General features: G+C 29.4%; 1 protein-coding gene across 1 annotated transcript in view; it reads right to left on the bottom strand.

Annotated features, from left to right (window-relative positions):
* Positions 1-19,720, bottom strand: part of 5-HT1A (5-hydroxytryptamine (serotonin) receptor 1A) — a 747,640-nt gene that overhangs the window by 446,977 nt on the left and 280,943 nt on the right. The gene's annotated exons all lie outside the window — the stretch shown is intronic.

Below are 19,720 nucleotides of genomic sequence, written 5' to 3'. Positions count from 1 at the left end.
GATTGCTTCATTATTGAAGACTGTAGCGTGATTACAACAGACAGACAGACAGACAGACAGACGGACATTGTTATATCGTCTTAGAATTTCTCCCTGATCAAGAATATATATACTTTATATAATCGGAAATCGATATTTCGATGTGTTACAAACGGAATGACAAACTTATTATACCCCTGTCACCATTCTATGGTGGTGGGTATAAAAACAACACACCTCTTTTTGAAAAGCCCATACATATCCAAGTACCCTCTAATAAACGTTAACACAAAATTCTATGTTGTCATACATATATATTGTGACACAAAATATCCTTAAATATGTTGCATAGTTGCGACTAAGCTTCGTTTTGTTTTGGACATCATGTTCATTGACAATATCCGGTCTTATAGCAAATGTTTACAACAGACTCGGCGAAAGTATCGGTTAGCCGAGCAACAGTGTCAGTGTTTATTCTTTAACATAAAGGTGTTCAGTTAATTGACAAGGCAGCAATGTACAGACGCCATCCGTCTGTCTGAAAAGCATTTGGATGTGCTTTCGTGTGCTTCTCAGTTATTGACATCGGCATATACAGAGTCAAGAGACACGGGAGAACTTTTAATATCCTTCATCAAAGCCATTGGGCCAAAACGTTTTCGCGTTTACATGCAAAACATGAACATTACACCATCATCACCAGCACCACCACAATAGCAATATCACATCACTAGGTATCAGCTACAATGTGAAGTAGTCCATGGTGGACATATATAAGTGCTTCCACACACCCACACACATGCATATATAAAAATCCTCCTACAAACACACAACGAATGTTCTCATATACAATGCACATAATCACTACACCATGCAACGTTCTTCAAAATTTCCTAAAGGGAAAAATTCATTCACGAATGTGCTTGAATATGACAGAAGTAAATGGCCCAAGTGTTGACCTTCTGACACATTCACCCCTGTGTTTGTTGTTGTTGTGTACTTGAACCTCAGCAATAGACTAGAGAATATGAGCCCTATGTGGTGTAGTAAATACGGATGTGTTTAGAAGGTCATTTAAGCTTTGACTTTGACAACTGATAAAAGGCCCCAGCAAGTTCATGTTAAGGTCGATTGTAAAAATAAATGAAATTCAATGCAATGCACTTTGACTTTAAAAGTCGCTCAAATATAAATTGAAATATATTGCAGAGGGCAAATTCTATACATTTTGAAATTGTATTCAGATCACAATACATAAATGAAATTTTCTTAAGATTGAGTCAATGAGTTTGGTTTTTATTGACACTGTATTCTCGTAGTTTTTTTTTTTATAAAGATTTATTTGAGCACAAAACAATAAATACAGTGAGTTATTCTACGATTAATTGTCCGACCTCCTCCCACCTCTGAACCATTTTGCTGATGCGGATGTTGACCAAAACCCAGCAGGTCTGGTGTCGAGGAGGTTGTTTAGCCAGATTTTATGACCTTTTCGCTAACGAAAGTAACACCGCTCAATTAGTATGATAGAAAGCCAAACAGGTGATAGGTTGATAGGTGCAAGATCCGTAGAATACGATGGATACTTAAGATCCTCCTATTCGAGATCTTCGAGTGCTGTTTTGACGAATTGTGGCCTGGCGTTGTCGTCGACTAAAGGGTGATACGGTCAAAAATTGGTCAAGGGAAAACGCGTGTAAATCGGTGAAATCGTTTATTTAAAAAATCAAATTAAATTTCTTTTTCAAGTTCAATTAGTATAAAATTCAGGAAAAATATTCAGTTAGGCTTTCGCTTTTCCAAATCCGAATTGCCGGGCCTCACGCTTGACACCTGCCATCAGATTTTGTACAGCCACCTTGTCCACCTTCTTCGCCGCAGAAAGCCAGTTTGCCTTGAACTGCTGTCGTCCTTAGCAGTTTTTTTGGTCTTCTTTAGGTTCCGCTTGACAATAGCCCAGTATTTCTCAATTCGGCGGAGCTCTGGCGTGTTGGGAGGGTTCTTGTCCTTGGGAGCCACCTGCACGTTGTTGGCGGCGTACCACTCCATGGCCTTTTTACCGTAATGGCAAGATGCCAAATCCGGCCAAAACAGTACGGAACAACCGTGTTTCTTCAGGAAAGGCAGCAGACGTTTATTCAAACACTCTTTCACGTAAATTTCTTGGTTGACAGTCCCGGAAGCTATGAAAATGCTGCCACAGGTACAGATGGCTTGCCAAACCAGATATTTCTTTGCGAACTTTGACAGTTTTATGTGCTTGAAAATATCTGCTACCTTTCCCCTTCCTTTTGCCGTATAAAACTCCTGTCCCGGAAGCTGCTTGTAGTCGGCTTTGACGTAGGTTTCGTCGTCCATTACCACGCAGTCAAACTTCGTCAGCATCGTCGTGTACAGCCTCCGGGATCGCGCTTTGGCCGTCGTATTTTGTTTATCATCGCGATTTGGAGTCGCTACCTTCTTGTAAGTCGATAGTCCGGCTCGTTTTTTGGCTCGATGCACGGTTGTAGACGATACATCCAGCTTATTTGCGGCATCTCGGAGAGAGAGGTTAGGGTTTCGCTTGAAACTAGCGGCAACCCTCTTTGTCGTCTCAGCGGCTTTCGATTTTCGATTTCCCCCCGATCCAGACTTCCTGGCTGTCGAAAAACGTTCCCCAAACACTTTAATTACATTTGTAACGGTTGATTTGGCAACTTTTAGCAATTTTGCCAGCTTTGCGTGCGAGTAGCTCGGATTTTCGCGATGCGCGAACAAAATTTTGATACGCTGCTCTTCTTGCTTGGACGGCATTTTGACAACTGAAGAGTGAATTCCAAAATCAAAATAGGAGCAACATTCTACACACACACCTTCAAAATGAGGGGTGTTCAGGTTTATTAAATGCAAAATTGAAAGAAATACGTCAAGTTTGTATTGACCAAATTTTGACCGTATCACCATTTAGTTCAATGAAATGATCGCTCTCCTTAGCTCTTTTCTGATCAGTGAACTAGTTTGTTCAGTTAGTTCACTAGTTTATTATCAGTCAAGTTCGTTTGTGGCTCCCTGTCAAGTTCATCATATATTACAAGTATTATCTTTGCATGGATTTTTCTATAGCCTAAAAAAAAACCTACAAAATTTATTCCAAATAATTTATTTGTCAAAAAAAAGCAATATGAGTTTAAAGAATGATAATTGTGACATTGCGAAGGAAAGCGAATATTACTGAGCGAACAAAGTGATCCAATGTGCTTAGTTAGCTAAACTGACATGTAGCGATTGATGAGAATAAGTTCAGCCCGTTTATTTCAGTGATCCGTTCAATTGAACTAAAGGGTGATACGGTCAAAATTTGGTCAATATAAACTTGACGTATTTCTTTCAATTTTGCATTTAAAAAACCTGAACACCCCTCATTTTGAAGGTGTGTGTGTGTAGAATGTTGCTCCTATCCACTGATTTTGGAATTCACTCTTCAGTTGTCAAAATGCCGTCCAAGCAAGAAGAGCAGCGTATCAACATTTTGCTCGCGCATCGCGAAAATCCGAGCTACTCGCACGCAAAGCTGGCAAAATCGCTAAAAGTTGCCAAATCAACCGTTACAAATGTAATTAAAGTGTTTGGGGAACGTTTGTCGACAGCCAGGAAGTATGGATCGGGGGGAAAATCGAAAAACGGAAGCCGCTGAGACGACAAAGAGAGTTGCCGGTAGTTTCAAGCGAAACCCTAACCTCTCTCTCCGAGATGCCGCAAATAAGCTGGGTGTATCGTCTACAACCGTGCATCGAGCCAAAAAACGAGCCGGACTATCGACATACAAGAAGGTAGTGACTCCAAATCGCCATGATAAACAAAATGCGACGGCCAAAGCGCGGTCCCGGAGACTGTACACGACGATGCTGACAAAGTTTGACTGCGTGGTAATGGACGACGAAACCTACGTCAAAGCCGACTACAAGCAGCTTCCGGGACAGGAGTTTTATACGGCAAAAGGAAGGGGAAAGGTAGCAGATATTTTCAAGCACATAAAACTGTCAAAGTTCGCAAAGAAATATCTGGTTTGGCAAGCCATCTGTACCTGTGGCTTGAAAAGCAGCATTTTCATAGCTTCCGGGGTTGTCAACCAAGAAATTTACGTGAAAGAGTGTTTGAATAAACGTCTGCTGCCTTTCCTGAAGAAACACGGTTGTTCCGTACTGTTTTGGCCGGATTTGGCATTTGGTACGCCGCCAACAACGTGCAGTTGGTTCCCATGGACAAGAACCCTCCCCACACGCCAGAGCACCGCCCAATTGAGAAATACTGGGCTATTGTCAAGCGGAACTTAAAGAAGACCAAAAAAACTGCTAAGGACGACAGCAGTTCAAGGCAAACTGGCTTTCTGCGGCGAAGAAGGTGGACAAGGTGGCTGTACAAAATCTGATGGCAGGTGTCAAGCGTGAAGCCCGGCAATTCGGATTTGGAAAAGCGAAAGCCTAACTGAATATTTTTTCTGAATTTTATACTAAGTGAACTTGAAAAAGAAATTTAATTTGATTTTTTAAACAAGTATATACGGCCGTAAGTTCGGCCAGGCCGAAGCTTATGTACCCTCCATCATGGATTGCGTAGAAACTTCTTCTAAACACTGCCATCCAGAATCGAATTACTTAAGTTGCGGTAACGCTTGCCGATGGCAAGGTATCTTAACACCTACTAACACCATCTTCTAAATTTTATGTAAGTCCATACGTGGTATATATTAAATCACAAAAGATCGATCCAATATAATTCAGTTTGATAAAGTAGATATAAAATTTTGACAAAATTTTCTACAAAAATAAAATTTTAACAAAATTTTCTATAGAAATAAAATTTTCACAAAATTTTCTATAGAAATAAAAATTTTGACAAAATTTTCTATAGAAAGAAAATTTTGACAAAAAATTTTACAGAAATAAAATTTTAACAAAATTTTCTATAGAAATAAACTTTTGACAAAATTTTCTATAGAAATAAAATCTTGGTAGATTATTTTTGGCTCGAGTGGCAACCATGATTATGAACCGAATAAAATTTGAACAAAATTTTCTATAGAAATAAAATTTTGACAAAATTTTCTATAGAAATAAAATTTTGACAATGATGAAAATTTTATTATGAACCGAATAAAATTTTAACAAAATTTTCTCTAGAAATAAAATTTTGACAAAATTTTCTCTAGAAATAAAATTTTGACAAAATTTTCTATAGAAATAAAATTTTGGTAGATTATTTTTGGCTCTAATGGCAACCATGATTATGAACCGATATGGACCAATTTTTGTGTGATTGGATCAATTTTGGTATGGTTGTTAGCGACCATATACTAACACCACGTTCCTAATTTGAACCGGATCGGATGAATTTTGCTCCTCCAAGAGTATCCGGAGGTCAAATCTGCAGAACGTTTTATATAGGGGATATATATAATTATGGACCGATATGGACCAATTCTGGCACGGTTGTTAAAGATCATATACTAACACCATGTTCAAAATTACAACCGGATTGGATGAAATTTGCTTGTCTTGGAGACTTCGCAAGCCAAATCTGGGGATCGGTTTATATGGGGGCTATATATAATTATGAACCGATGTGGACCAATTTTTGCATGGTTGTTGGAGACCATATACCAATATCATGTACCAAATTTCAGGCGGATCGGATGAAATTTGCTTCTCTTTGAGGCTCCGCAAGCCAAATCTGGGGATCGGTAAATATGGGCGCTATATAATTATGAACCGATGTGGACCAATTTTTGCATGGTTGTTGGAGACCATATACCAATATCATGTACCAAATTTCAGGCTGATCGGATGAAATTTGCTTCTCTTTGAGACTCCGCAACCCAAATCTGGGGATCGGTTTATATGGGCGCTATATATAATTATGGACCGATGTGGACCGATTTTCGCACGGTTGTTAGAGACCATATACCAACATCATGTACCAAATTTCGGCCGGATCGGATGAAATTTGCTTCTCTTTGAGGCTCCGCAAGCCAAATCTGGGGATCGGTTTATATGGGGGCTATATATAATTATGGACCGATGTGTACCAATTTTTGCGTGATTGTTAGAGACCATATACCAACACCATGTACCAAATTTCAGCCGGATCGGATGAAATTTTCTTCTCTTTGAGGCTCCGCAAGCCAAATCTGGGGATCGGTTTATATGGGGGCTATATATAATTATGGACCGATGTGGACCAATTTTTGCATGGTTGTTAGAGACCATATACCAACACCATGTACTAAATTTCAGCCGGATCGGATGAAATTTGCTTCTCTTTTAGGCTCCGCTAGCCAAATCTGGGGATCGGTTTATATGGGGGTTATATATAATTATGGACTGATGTGGACCAATTTTTGGATGGTTGTTAGAAACTATATACCAACATCATGTACCAAATTTCAGCCGGATCGGATGAAATATGCTTCTGTTAGAGGCTCCACAAGCCAAATCTGAGGGTCCCTTTATATGGGGGCTATACGTAAAAGTGGACCGATATGGCCCATTTTCAATACCATCCGACCTACATCGATAACAACTACTTGTGCCAAGTTTCAAGTCGATAGCTTGTTTCGTTCGGAAGTTAGCGTGATTTCAACAGACGGACGGACGGACGGACATGCTTAGATCGACTCAGAATTTCACCACGACCCAGAATATATATACTTTATGGGGTTTTAGAGCAATATTTCGATGTGTTACAAACGGAATGACAAAGTTAATATACTCCCATCCTATGATGGAGGGTATAATAAACGATTTCACCGATTTACACGCGTTTTCCCTTGACTAAATTTTGACCGTATCACCCTTTAGTTGCTTCGCGAACTACCCAACTCTAGAGGAGAGAAGTTTTCGCTTGTTCAGAGTGTCACAAAGGTATAATAAAGTCGATCCAGTCCGACTTTATTGAAATACCTTAAAAAATCCAAGTTTCTTCCTTACTTTCTCATTTCTGTTATATCACTGAGACTTATTGGTATGAATGGAATACCAAATATTTCAAATCTTTTTGCTGATGCGTCAAAACTTTTCTTTTTATCAAATACGAATGCTCACACTTCTTTTTTTTTCACTACAATTCAATGGGTTTGTTTGCGCTAGCACGTGCTATCTCATGGGTTTTCCTTTCCTGCATCATCATATTAGAATATTTTCCAACTATGTTCATGTAGATATGGAAAAATCTAAGTAGAAGAATATTCAATTTTGCTTCGTACCATACCATACAAACAAAGAGAAAAATGTTTTATTAAAGTTTTCTGACTTGCTTTGGGGTATTTTATGCGTTTCCGCAGTTTTGTATGCCATAAAATTCTGGTATAAATTTAAATTCTGCGGAAATGAGTGGCAATGAGAACAAAACGGAAATATGCCCATATTCATAAAACTAAAGAGTACGACGAATTGAAACACACAACGAAACACAAGACAGCCCAAATTCTTGAAAAACAGGTACCAATGGAAAACAAGCAATAACAAAAGCAGCTGCAAAATGAGAAATGAAAATGAGAAGCTATGAAAAACGAACGAAAATAAAGAAACCCGCTGGCATTAAACAGCCTCCTGTTGGTTGCGGTTTCTGTTGTTTGTTAGTGAATTTTTTCCTTTTTTTTGTTCGAAGGCCTTTATAACTGCAGGATATTTTGTGTATGACTTCTTCTAGGATTTATGAAGAAGATTTGCGCTTTTCCTTTTGTTTTTTTTTTGTGCCCAACTTTCGAATGAAATGTGAATGTAACGAGTTTTGTTGCGCTTAAGCCACAATGCTGAAAAGTAATCTCGTTTTATTGCCTTTGTTAACATCTGTAATTTACGCAACTCTTTGCAGTCATTTTTGGTTTGCTGTTACTGAGCGGCTTTTGCCCCGCAGGTGATGCTCTTTGCAAATCTTTTTGGAGATTTGAATTTTGGGTTTTCGCTGCATTGGAATTGTGGTGTCAGCAATGCGGCAACATCATTTAAATCTTATTTCTTATAGTTATGGAATAAATACTATTAGGTTGTAATAAGACTTATGTTTTTTTGTGATTTGCACAACTTTTTTTGAAGGCATTATAAAATAATGTACTTTGAGGGATTAAGAGAACAACATAAAAACTACACGCGAGGAGATAAGTCTTTCTTTCTAGACCAACGAACATTATTTTCAATTTTTTTTTTTTTTTGTGGGAAGAAAATGTTGGTCATGTGATATGTGTCGATGTCTATTACAGTTAAAGACCAGTGCAAACAGCCTTTTTTAATTTTCTGATTAATTATTATTGTTTTGTTTCTAACCAGCTTTACTGCACAATTTTATCTTCCATGTTTATGTCTCAGTTCGATGATATATTCGATATATTATATATATCTATCGAAATCTTAAACTATTCCATTATCGAAATATGTTTTGTTAAATTTTTTACAAAATTGCTTTTATCTCCTTTCGCATTGTCGCCAGTGGGATTAAACGTAAAGCAAGTGTAAAAATTTCAGTTTTATTCCAGTTGGCGGAAAAATGAATGTAAAATCTGTTGATGATGAATAAAATGCTCGTTTAAGCAAAATTATATTAAAACAGATGACAATACATTCTGGTCTTCACGCACACTTGAACTCACGAACACTCTGCTACACACACGCGAGAATACAAAAATAAGAGTATAATAAAATAAACGAAGAAAAAGTGATATTTAATACAAAAAATATTCAAAGAAGTGAATGAGTGAATAAGGAACAGGGAGAGAGAGAAAGAATACGGTTTGGTTGCATTTTCAAATGCACAATTTTGTGTGGATGTCGTGATGCCATCCTTGATGCGTGTCATCGTTTATTCTTTTTAGATTATTTTTTTCCATCTCCAACAATGTCTTTTCATAATTCATACTAAATTTAACAAAAAAAAAAAAAGATTCCATGCCATACACGTGTTAAGTTGAATACGATGATGTGTGATATGGAACATTAGTAATAAGAAAATAGAAATTTAAAGGATATTTTTATATAATATGAAATTCAATTTTTAAACCCAACACCATAGGATGGAGAAACATTAAAATAATAATTAATAAAATAAATAAAATAAAAAAAAATAATTAAATAAAATAAACATTAAAAATGACATTTGACAAAATTTCCTATAAAATTAAAAATTTTGCCAAATTTCCTATAGAATTGAAATTTTTGAAAAATTTCCTATAGCAAGGAAATTTTAAGAAAATTTGGTGTAAAAATTAATTTTTGAAATTTTCTATAAAAATGAAATTTTGACAAAATTCCAATAGAAATGAAATTTTGACAAAATGTCCTATAGAAGTTAAATTTTGACAAAATTTCCTATAGAAATTACATATTGATATAATTTCCTATGGATTTGAAATTTTGGCAAAATTTCTTATAGAAATGAAATTATGACAAAATTTCTTAAAGAAATGAAATTTTAAGAAAATTTGGGGTAAAAAATTTGACAAAACTTCCTACTAAAATTAAATTTTGGTAAAAAAATAGAAATAGAATTTTCACAAAATTATTTATAGAAATAAAATGTTGAATAAGTTTTCGATAGAAATAAAATTTTGACAAAAAATAAAATTTTTAAAAAATTTCCTATAGAAATGAAATTTTGACAAAAATTAGCTGACATAATTTCCTATAGAAACAATATTTTCTAAAGAAATAAAATGTTCTATATTTTGACAAAATTTTCTATAGAAACAAAATTTTGACAAAATTTTCTATAGAAATAAAATTTGATGAAATTTTCTATAGAAGTAAAGTATTCTATAGAAACAAAATTTTGACAAAATTTTCTAAAGAAATAAAATTTTGACAAACTTTCCTATAGAAATAAAATGTTGACAAAATTTTCAATAGAAATAAAATGTTGACAAAATTTTCAATAGGAATAAAATCTTGACAAAATTATCTATAGCAATAAAAAAAACAAACAAAATATCCTATAGAAATAGAATTTTGACAAAACTTTCTGTAGAAATAAAATTTTTACAAAATGTTCTATAGAAACAAAATTTTTACAAAATTTTCTATAGAAATAAAAATTTTTTGATAAAATTCCTATAGAAATGAAACTTTGGCGAAATGTCCTACAGAAATGAAATTTTGGTAAAATATGGTATAGAAGTGAATTTTTGACAAAATTTTGTATTGAAATGAAATTTTGACAAAATTTTGTATAGAAATGAAATTTTGAAATTTTTTTTTTATAGAATTGAATTTTTGAAAAAATTTCCTATAGAAACGATATTTTTAGAAAATTTTGTATATGAATAAAATTGTGATAAAATTTCTATAGAAATTAAATTTTGACAAAATTTTCTATAGAAATGAAATTTTGACTTAATTTCCTATAGAAATGAAATTTTGACAAAATTTCTTAGAGCAATGAAATTTTGACAAAATTTCCTTTAGAAATGAAATGTTTACAAAAGTTCCTATTTGGAAAAAAAATTCCTATAGAGTTGAAATTTTGACAAAAATTTTCTATATAATTGAATTTTTGACAAAATTTCCTGTAGAAACGATATTTTTAGAAAATTTTGTATATGAATAAAATTGTGATAAAATTTCTATAGAAATTAAATTTTGACAAAATTTTCTATAGAAATGAAATTTTGACTTAATTTCCTATAGAAATGAAATTTTGACAAAATTTCTTAGAGCAATGAAATTTTGACAAAATTTCCTTTAGAAATGAAATGTTTACCAAAGTTCCTATTTGGAAAAAAAAATCCTATAGAGTTGAAATTTTGACAAAAATTTTCTATAACTATAAAAAACAAACAAAATATCCAATGGAAATAGAATTTTGACAAAATTTCCTATACAAATGAAATTTTGACAAAATTTCCTATACAAATAAAATTTTGACAAAATTTCCTATACAAATAAAATTTTGACAACGTTTCCTATAGAAATGAAATTTTGACAAAATTTCCTATAGAAATGAAATTTTGACAAAATTTCCTATAGAAATGAAATGTTTACAAAATTTCCTATAGAAATGAAATTTTGACAAAATTTCCTATAGAAATGAAATGTTTACAAAATTTCCTATAGAAATGAAATTTTGACAAAATTTCCTATAGAAATGAAATTGTTACAAAATTTCCTATACAAATATAGAAATGAAATTTGGACAAAATTTTCTATAGAAATGAAGTTTTGACAAAATTTCCTATAGAAATGAAATTGTTACAAAATTTCTTATACAAATGAAATTTTTATAAAATTTCCTATAGAAATTAATATCTTGACGAAATTTTCTATACAAATAAAATTTTGACAAAATTACCTATACAAATAAAATTTTCGCAAAATGTCCTATAGGAATGAAATTTTGGCAAAATATGCTATAGAAATGAAATTTTGAAAAAATTTCCTATAGTAATGAAATTTTGACAAAATTTCCTATAGAAATGAAATTGTGACAAAATTTCCTATAGAAATGAAATTTTGACAAAATTTCCTATAGAAATAAAATCTTGACAAAATTTTTACAAAATTTTCTAAAGAAATGAAATCTGTACAAAATTTCCTATAGAAATGAAATTTTGACAAAATTTCCTATAGAAATAAAGTTTTGACAAAATTTCCTATAGAAATAAAATTTTAAGAAAATTTCCTATAGAAATAAAATCTTGACAAATTTTTCTATAGAAATAAAATTTTGCAAAATTTTGTATAGCAATGAAATTTTGATAAAATTTCCCATAGAAATGAAATTTCGACAAAATTCATGTAGAAATAAAATTTGGACAAAGTTTTCTGTAGCAATAAAAAACAAACAAAATATCCTATAGAAATAGAATTTTAACAAAATTTTCTGTAGAAATAAAATTTTGACAAAATTTTCTATAAATTTTTTTTTGATAAAATTCCTATAGAAATGAAATTTTGACAAAATTTCTATAGAAATAAAATGATGACAAAATTTCCTATTTCGAAAAAAAATCCTATGTATATTTGACAAAATTTTTTATACCAATTAAATTTTAAGAAATTTTGGTATAAAATTGAAATTTTGACAAAATTTCCTCTAAAAAGCAAATTGTGACAAAATTTTCTCTAGAAATGAAATTTTGACAAAATTTCCTGTAGAAATCAAAATTTGACAAAATTTCCTTTAGAAATGAAATTTTGACAAAATTCCTATACAAATAAAATGATGACAAAATTTCCTATTTCGAAAAAAATTCCTATAGAAATGAAATTTTGACAAAATTTTTTATAGAAATTAAATTTTTAAAAGAAACTTTGGTATAAAAATGTAATTTTCACCAAATTTCCTATAGAAGTCACATTAATTTGTACTAAAATTTCTTATTTGTCGGTCATAATTCTTTTCATAGTTTCAGGTTTTTAAAAATTTTATAAATACTAACCTTACAGGTTTCATGCTATTTGTATATATTTCTTGCACCCTTTGCTTGAAAAGAGCATAGTAAAGATAGGAGGAAATGAGAATTTTCGGCTCTTTGGGTAATTAAAAGCATATAATTCCCAGTTTGTAATACCAGTTTTGATCAAAACCAAAAGTATTATACTTTTAACACGAAAATCCTCTTTTACCCCAAGTTCATTTATTTCGATGGTGACCCCACCAATGTTGGCACGAGCATGAAAACAAATTCTAATATTTTTGTTTTTTACAAAAATTCCACGGTTCAGGGATTATGGAAAATCGAAGTGAATACAAATTCAACAGGCAGCTAAAGATTTTTAATTATGGCTTATTTTCATTTTCTGGTTTTGTTTGCTTTGGTTACTTGAGAATGGTCCTTGTTCACACTTTGATACTTTCATGGTATTTACTACTCTCATTGCTGGTGTTATGATAAGGAAGGGATTACCTTCCTTCTGCAACCCACAGCAAATGAAAAATACTTCTAATGACCACTTTTCTCGCCTTGTTTGTTGTGCTTGTTTTTTTGTTTGGGTTCTAATTGATGTTGGGTTACCCAAAGGTTTTACCGTCCCAATTAAAATATGGATTTCATTCCCATTTTTTTATGCTTTCGTTCACGCGCTCATTAGAAGTGTTCACATTATAAATTGTTCGGTTTCGGTTCCTTTCTTCAATTACGAATTGTGGTGTTGTTATTTTGTGATAGCTGCCCCAATGAATCCCTGAAGTTTCTTTGGGTGATGTGAAACAAAAACAAAAAAAAAAACAACAGTCCTTAATTAACGCTATGCCTCCGTACTTAGGTGAAAGTCAAAATTGTAATTATTTATTTCGAAGGGAAGGTCTTGCTTTTTTTTGCTATGGTTATATGGAAGACATTTTGAGCATAATTAATTCGATTGATTGCTTTCAGTGAAGAGCGTTTTCTTGTTAATTTTTTGGGGTAAGAACAAAAAACTTCTTGAATTGTTTTGTAGACCTATAAATAGACGTTGATATCGCTAGGAGTGATTTTAAACGTAAGCGCACTTATTTTCTTTAAAAATATGAATTTAATCAAGTAGAGTTTCGTTGAAAGAGCTATCGTTCGACCCTGATATTATGCTCAGATAAATGGTAAACCGTTCACCCCAAAATAGTTTGCACCATAAAACAATTTTGGATTTTTAAAGGATCATGAAACAAAATTGGGGTAACAATCTATATTATAGGGAAAATGTACTAAAGAAAGTATTAAAGCCCTGATCACACAAATATTTCGCCCGCAGACCACGGACATTCCAAAAGGACTCAGCACCATCGCATTCAGCACGCTTCAACCAAGAATGACTTAAAACGGAGCTTCTTCGTTTCATTTCTATACACAATGGTCATCAAAATCTCCAGATCTTTATCCATTGGACTTTTGAGCCTGATGTATTTTGGAAAAATTTTATTTCTATAGAATATTTTGGCAAAATTTTTATTTTTATAGAAAATTTTGTCAAATATTTTATTGTATTTCTATAGAAAATTTTTTCAAAATTTTATTTCTATACAAAATTTTGTCAAAATTTTATTTTTATACAAACTTTTGTCAAAATTTTATTTCCATAGAAAATTTTGTCGAAATTTTATTTGTAGAGAAACTTTTGCCAAAATTTGATTTCTATTTCTATTTTGTTAGAAAATTTATTTTGGCCGAAAATTTTGTCAAAATTTTATTTTTATAGGAAATCTTGTCTAAATTTTGTAAAGATTTTATTTCTAAAAAAAATTTTCTAAAGTTTTATATCTATAGAAAATTTTTCTAAAATTTTATTGTTATACAAAATTTTGTCAAAATTTTATTTCTATACAAAATTTTGTCAAAATTTTATTTCTATCTAAAATTTTGTCAAAATTTTATTACTATACAAAATTTTGTCAAAATTTTATTTCTATACAAAATTTTGTCAAATTTTATTTGTGTAGAAAATTTTTATTTTTATAGGAAATTTTGCTAAGATTTTATTTCTAACAAAAAAAAATTTCTAAGATTTTATTTCTATACAAAATTTTGTCAAAATTTTATTTCTATATAAAATTTTGTCAAAATTTTATTCCTATACAAAATTTTGTCAAAATTTTATTTTTATACAAAATTTTGTCAACATTTTATTTCTATACAAAATGTTGACAAAATTTTATTTCTATATAAAATTTTGTCAATATTTTATTTATATACAAAATTTTATTTCTATATAAAATTTTGTCAAAATTTTATTTCTATACAAAATTTTGTCAAAATTTTATTTCTATAGAAAATTTTGTCAAAATTTTATTTTTATACAAAATTTTGTCAACATTTTATTTCTATACAAAATTTTGTCATAATTTTATTTCTATATAAAATTTTGTCAATATTTTATTTATATACAAAATTTTATTTCTATACAAAATTTTTTTTCTATACAAAATTTTGTCAAAATTTTGTTTCTATACAAAATTTTGTCAAAATTTTATTTCTATAAAATTTTAATTTGACCGAAAATTTTTGTCAAAATTTTATTTTTATAGAAAATGTTGTCTAAATTTTACCTTTATAGGAAATTTTGCTAAGATTTTTTTTATTTTATTTCTATTGAAAAATTTTCTACATTTTTACTTCTATAGAATATTTTTCTAAATTTTAATTTCTATAGAAAATTTTGTCAAAATTTTATTTCTATATAAAATTTTGTCAAAATTTTATTTCTATACACAATTTTGTAAAAGTTTTATTTCTAAACTAAATTTTGTCAAATCTTATTTGTGTAGAAAATTTTGTCGAAATTTTATTTGTAGATATACTTTTGTCAAAATTTTATTCCTATAGAAAATTTTGCCAAAATTTTATTCTGATAGAAAATTTTGTCTATGTTTTATTTTTATAGGAAATTTTGGTAAGACTTTATTGCTATAGAAAATTTTTCTAAATTTTTATTTGTATAGAAAATTTTGTCAAATTTTAATTTGATAGAAAATTTTGCCAAAATTTTCTTTCTATAGAAAATTTTGTCAAAATTTTATTTCTATAGAAAATATTGTCAAAATTTTATTTCTATAGAAAATATTGTCAAAATTTTATTTTTATAGAAAATTTTGTCTAAATTTTGTTTTTATAGGAAATTTTGCTAAGATTTTATTTCTATAGAAAAATTTTCTAAAATTTTATTTCTATAGAAAATTTTTCTAAATTTTTATTTCTATAGAAAATTTTTCTAAATTTTAATTTCTATAGAAAATTTTCTCAAAATTTTATTTCTATAGAAAATTTTATCAAATTTTTTTTCTTTAGAAAATTTTCAAAAATTTTATTTCTATAGAAAATTTTGTATACAAAATTTTGTCAAAATTTTATTTCTATAACAAATTTTGTCAAATTTTATTTGTGTAGAAAATTTTGTCGAAATTTTATTCTAATAGAAAATTTTGTCCAAATTTTATTTTTATAGGAAATTTTGGTAAGATTTTATTTCTATAGAAAAATTTTCTAAATTTTTATTTGTATAGAAAATTTTGTCAAATTTTTATTTCTATAGGAAATTTTGTCAAATTTGTATTTCTATAGACAATTTTATCAAAATTTTATTTCTACAGAAAATTTTGTCAAAGCTTTGTTTCTATACAAAATTTTGTCAACATTTTATTTCTGTAGAAAATTTTGTCGAAATTTTATTTGTAGAGAAACTTTTGTCAAATTTTATTTCTATAGAAAATTTTGTCAAAATTTTATTTCTATAGAAAATTTTGTCAAAATATTATTTTTATAGAAAATTTTGTCGTAATTTTATTTGTAGAGAAACTTTTGTCAAATTTTATTTGTATAGAAAATTTTGTCAAAATTTTATTTCTATAGAAAATTTTGTCAAAATTTTATTCTGATCGAAAATTTTGTCTAAATTTTATTTTCATCGAAAATTTTGTCTAAGTTTTATTTTCATCGAAAATTTTGTCAAAATTTTATTTTTATAAAAATTTTTGTTAAGATTTGTTTTTGTAGAAAATCTAGTCAACATTTTATTTGTATAGAAAATTTTGTAAAAATTTTATTTTTGTAGAATTTTTTTTTAAATTTTATTTCTAAAGATTTCGTTTTTCAAAATTTTGTTTCTAGAAAAAAATTTATCAACGTTTTATTTCTATTGAAAATTTTGTGAAAATTGTATTCCATAGAAATTTGTCAAATTTTAATTTCTACAGAAAATTTTGTCAAAATTGTATTTCTATTGAAAATTTTGTCAGAATTTTATTTATATAGAAAATTTTGTAAAAATTTAATTTCTATAGAAATCTTTTGTCAAATTTTATTTCTATAGGAAATCTTGTTCTTATAGAAAATTTTGTCAAAATGTTATTTCTATAGAAAATTTGGTCAAAGTTTTATTTCTATAGAACATTTTGTCAAGATTGTATTTCTATAGAAAATGTTGTCAAAATTTTATTTCTATAGAAAACTTTGTCAAATTTTTATTTCTATAGAAAATTTTGTCAAATTTTTATTTCTATAGAAAATTTTATTTCTATAGAAAATTTGGTCAAAATTTTATTTCTATAGAAAATTGTGAAATTTTTATTTCTTTGGAAAATTTATTTCTATAGAAAACTTTGTACACTTTATTTCTATAGAAAATTTTTGTAAAATTTTATTTCTATAGAAATTTTTTTAAAGTTTAATATCTATAGAAAATTTTGTCAAAATTTTATTTCTATAGAAAATTTTTGTCAAATTTTATTTCTATAGAAAATTTTGTCAAGATTTCTATTCTATAGAAAACATTCTCAGGCACTTCCAAAAAAATGATGGCCTGTCGGAAAAAGTGGACATGTTGCTATCGCACCATCACAACACCGCAGAACATTCAATTCTGTAATATACAACCATTTGTTTGTCAATTTTCTTCCAAGAAATCTGTAAAACTAACAAAGGAAGATCACTCTTCACCACGACAATGCGAGCTCTCACACATCAGCTCAAACAACTGCACTTTTGAGTACTCAAAACATCGATTTGATGGCTCATCCTCAGTATAGTACCGACCTGCACCGATTGACTTCGTTTTATTTGACGTTTTTCGACACCCGAAGAAGCTGTTGATGCCTTCGGAATGAATGTTTTGGAGATACCCAAATCGGAGTGGCAAATTTTCTTCGAAAATGGGTTCAAACGCATGTAAAAGTTTATATGTTATAATGGGGAATATTTTGAAAAACAATAAATCGATTTTTTATGATTAATATTTCTTTTTGATGGTCATTCCCGCAATATACAAGACTACCCTCGTAACAGTCATTCCTGTTTACAAAATTTTCCGCCTCTCTGTCTGGTCATCATATCAATATAATGGCATTTGGATTTTTATGCTGATGCAGCTGCAAGAGGGGATGTTAAGGATGTCCACTAAAGGTAATTCCATTTCTGCTTATTGCTGACACCCTTTTAGTTTTAATTAAACTCGCATTGAAGTAGCCTAAAAGCACTTGACTCAAGGACTACCGTACGCATGGCCTACGTAGGCAAGTCCAATAAATATTCAGCTCAAAGGAAATCCCCCATAAACAGGGCGTTTGAACATCCGGTCTTTATGGCGGTGAGCTTTTGATGATAGAGGGAAGAGAAAGAAATAAGTAAGTGGTAAAGCAACAAAGAGAAAGAGAGAGGTAGCGAAAGGAGAGCGGGGCATACATATCTCCAGTCAAAGAAAAGGAAATGTAGTCCTCCTCTGGCATAAAAGAAAATACAAATATTCCAACAAACACACAGCAAATGATGGTTCATTATCGTAAATTGCAATTCTTGAGTGTCTTACCTTTACTATGGATTTTATGCTTACGTTTGAAGGATGAGAGTGTGTGTGTCGGTGTATGGGTGAGTTTGATTTAATGCACAAACACATCGAAACGTAAATGGCCAACACTTTAATGCTACAATTCTCCCTCCCCCTGGAAAACTCAAAATGATAACAGATTTAATAGCCATGTTGGCTGGTGGACTTTTAGTGGCGCAAAAGGCTGGCCCATTAAGGTGTAAATGTTCAACCAATATTACGACTGGCTTCCATAGTTGCACGGACATAGTATTTCATGTGATCGTTGAAACCCAGTCAAAAATTTGTAATGACGAAGAAATTGAAGAAAAATAAAAAATTTTCAAAATTTTATTTCTATTAAAAATTTTGTCAGAATTTTATTTCTATAGCAAATTTCTTCAAAATTTTATTTCTATAGAAAATTTCTTCAAAATATTATTTCTATAGAAAAATTTGTCAAAAATTTACTTCCCAAGAAAATTTTGGCAACATTTTAGTTTTATAAAAAATTTTGCAAAACTTTTCTTTATATAGAAAATTTTGTCAAAATGTTATTGCTATATAAAAAAAAAACTGTCAAGATTTTATTTCTTTAGAAAAATTTGTCAAAATTTTTTTTTAAAGAATATTTTGTTAAAGTTTTATTTCTAACGAAAATTTTGTCAAAGTTGTTGTTTCTATAGAAAATGTTGCCAAAATTTTATTTCTATAGAAAATTTTGAGAAAAGTTTATTTCTATATAGAAATTTTTGACAACATTTTATTTCTATAGAAAATTTTGTCAAGGTTTCATTTCCATAGAAAATTTTGTCAGAATTTCATATCTTCAGAATATTTTGTTAAAATTTTATTTCTATAGAAAATTTTGTAAACATTTTATCTCTATAAAAATTTTGTCAACATTTTATTTCTACAGAAAATTTTGTCAAAATTTAATTTCCAAAAAAAATTTTGTCAAAACTTTATTTTTTTAAAAAATGTTGCAAAATTTTCTTTATATAGAAAATTTTTTCAAAATTTTATTTCTACAGAAAATTTTTCAAATTTTCATTTCCTTAAAAAATTTTTCAAATTTTCATTTCCTTAAAAAATTTTTCAAATTTTCATTTCCTTAGAAAATTTTGTCAAAATTTTATTTCTACAGAAAATTTAGTCACAATTTTATTTACATAAAAATTTTTGCCAAAATCTTATTTCTATAGAAAATTTTTCAAAGTTTTATTTCTATAGAAAATTTTGTTAAATTTCAATTTCAAGAGAAAATGTTGATAAAATCCTATTTCTATAAAAATTTTGAGAAATATTTATTTCTATATTGAAATTTTTACAAAATTTTATTTCTATATAAAATTTTGTCAAAATTTTATTTCTATAGAAAATTTTGTCAAAGTTTTATTTCTACAGAAAATTGTATCAAAATTTTATTTCTTTAGAAAATTTTGTCAAAATTGTATTCCTAAAGAAAATTTTGTCTATGTTTCATTTCTACAGAAAATTTTGTCGAC

Source organism: Haematobia irritans, chromosome 5 (genome assembly GCF_050003625.1).
Source record: "Haematobia irritans isolate KBUSLIRL chromosome 5, ASM5000362v1, whole genome shotgun sequence".
NCBI classification, from domain to species: domain Eukaryota; kingdom Metazoa; phylum Arthropoda; class Insecta; order Diptera; family Muscidae; genus Haematobia; species Haematobia irritans.
The sequence above is the reverse complement of the archived record's forward strand: the minus strand, read 5'-3'. Positions and strand labels throughout refer to the sequence as shown.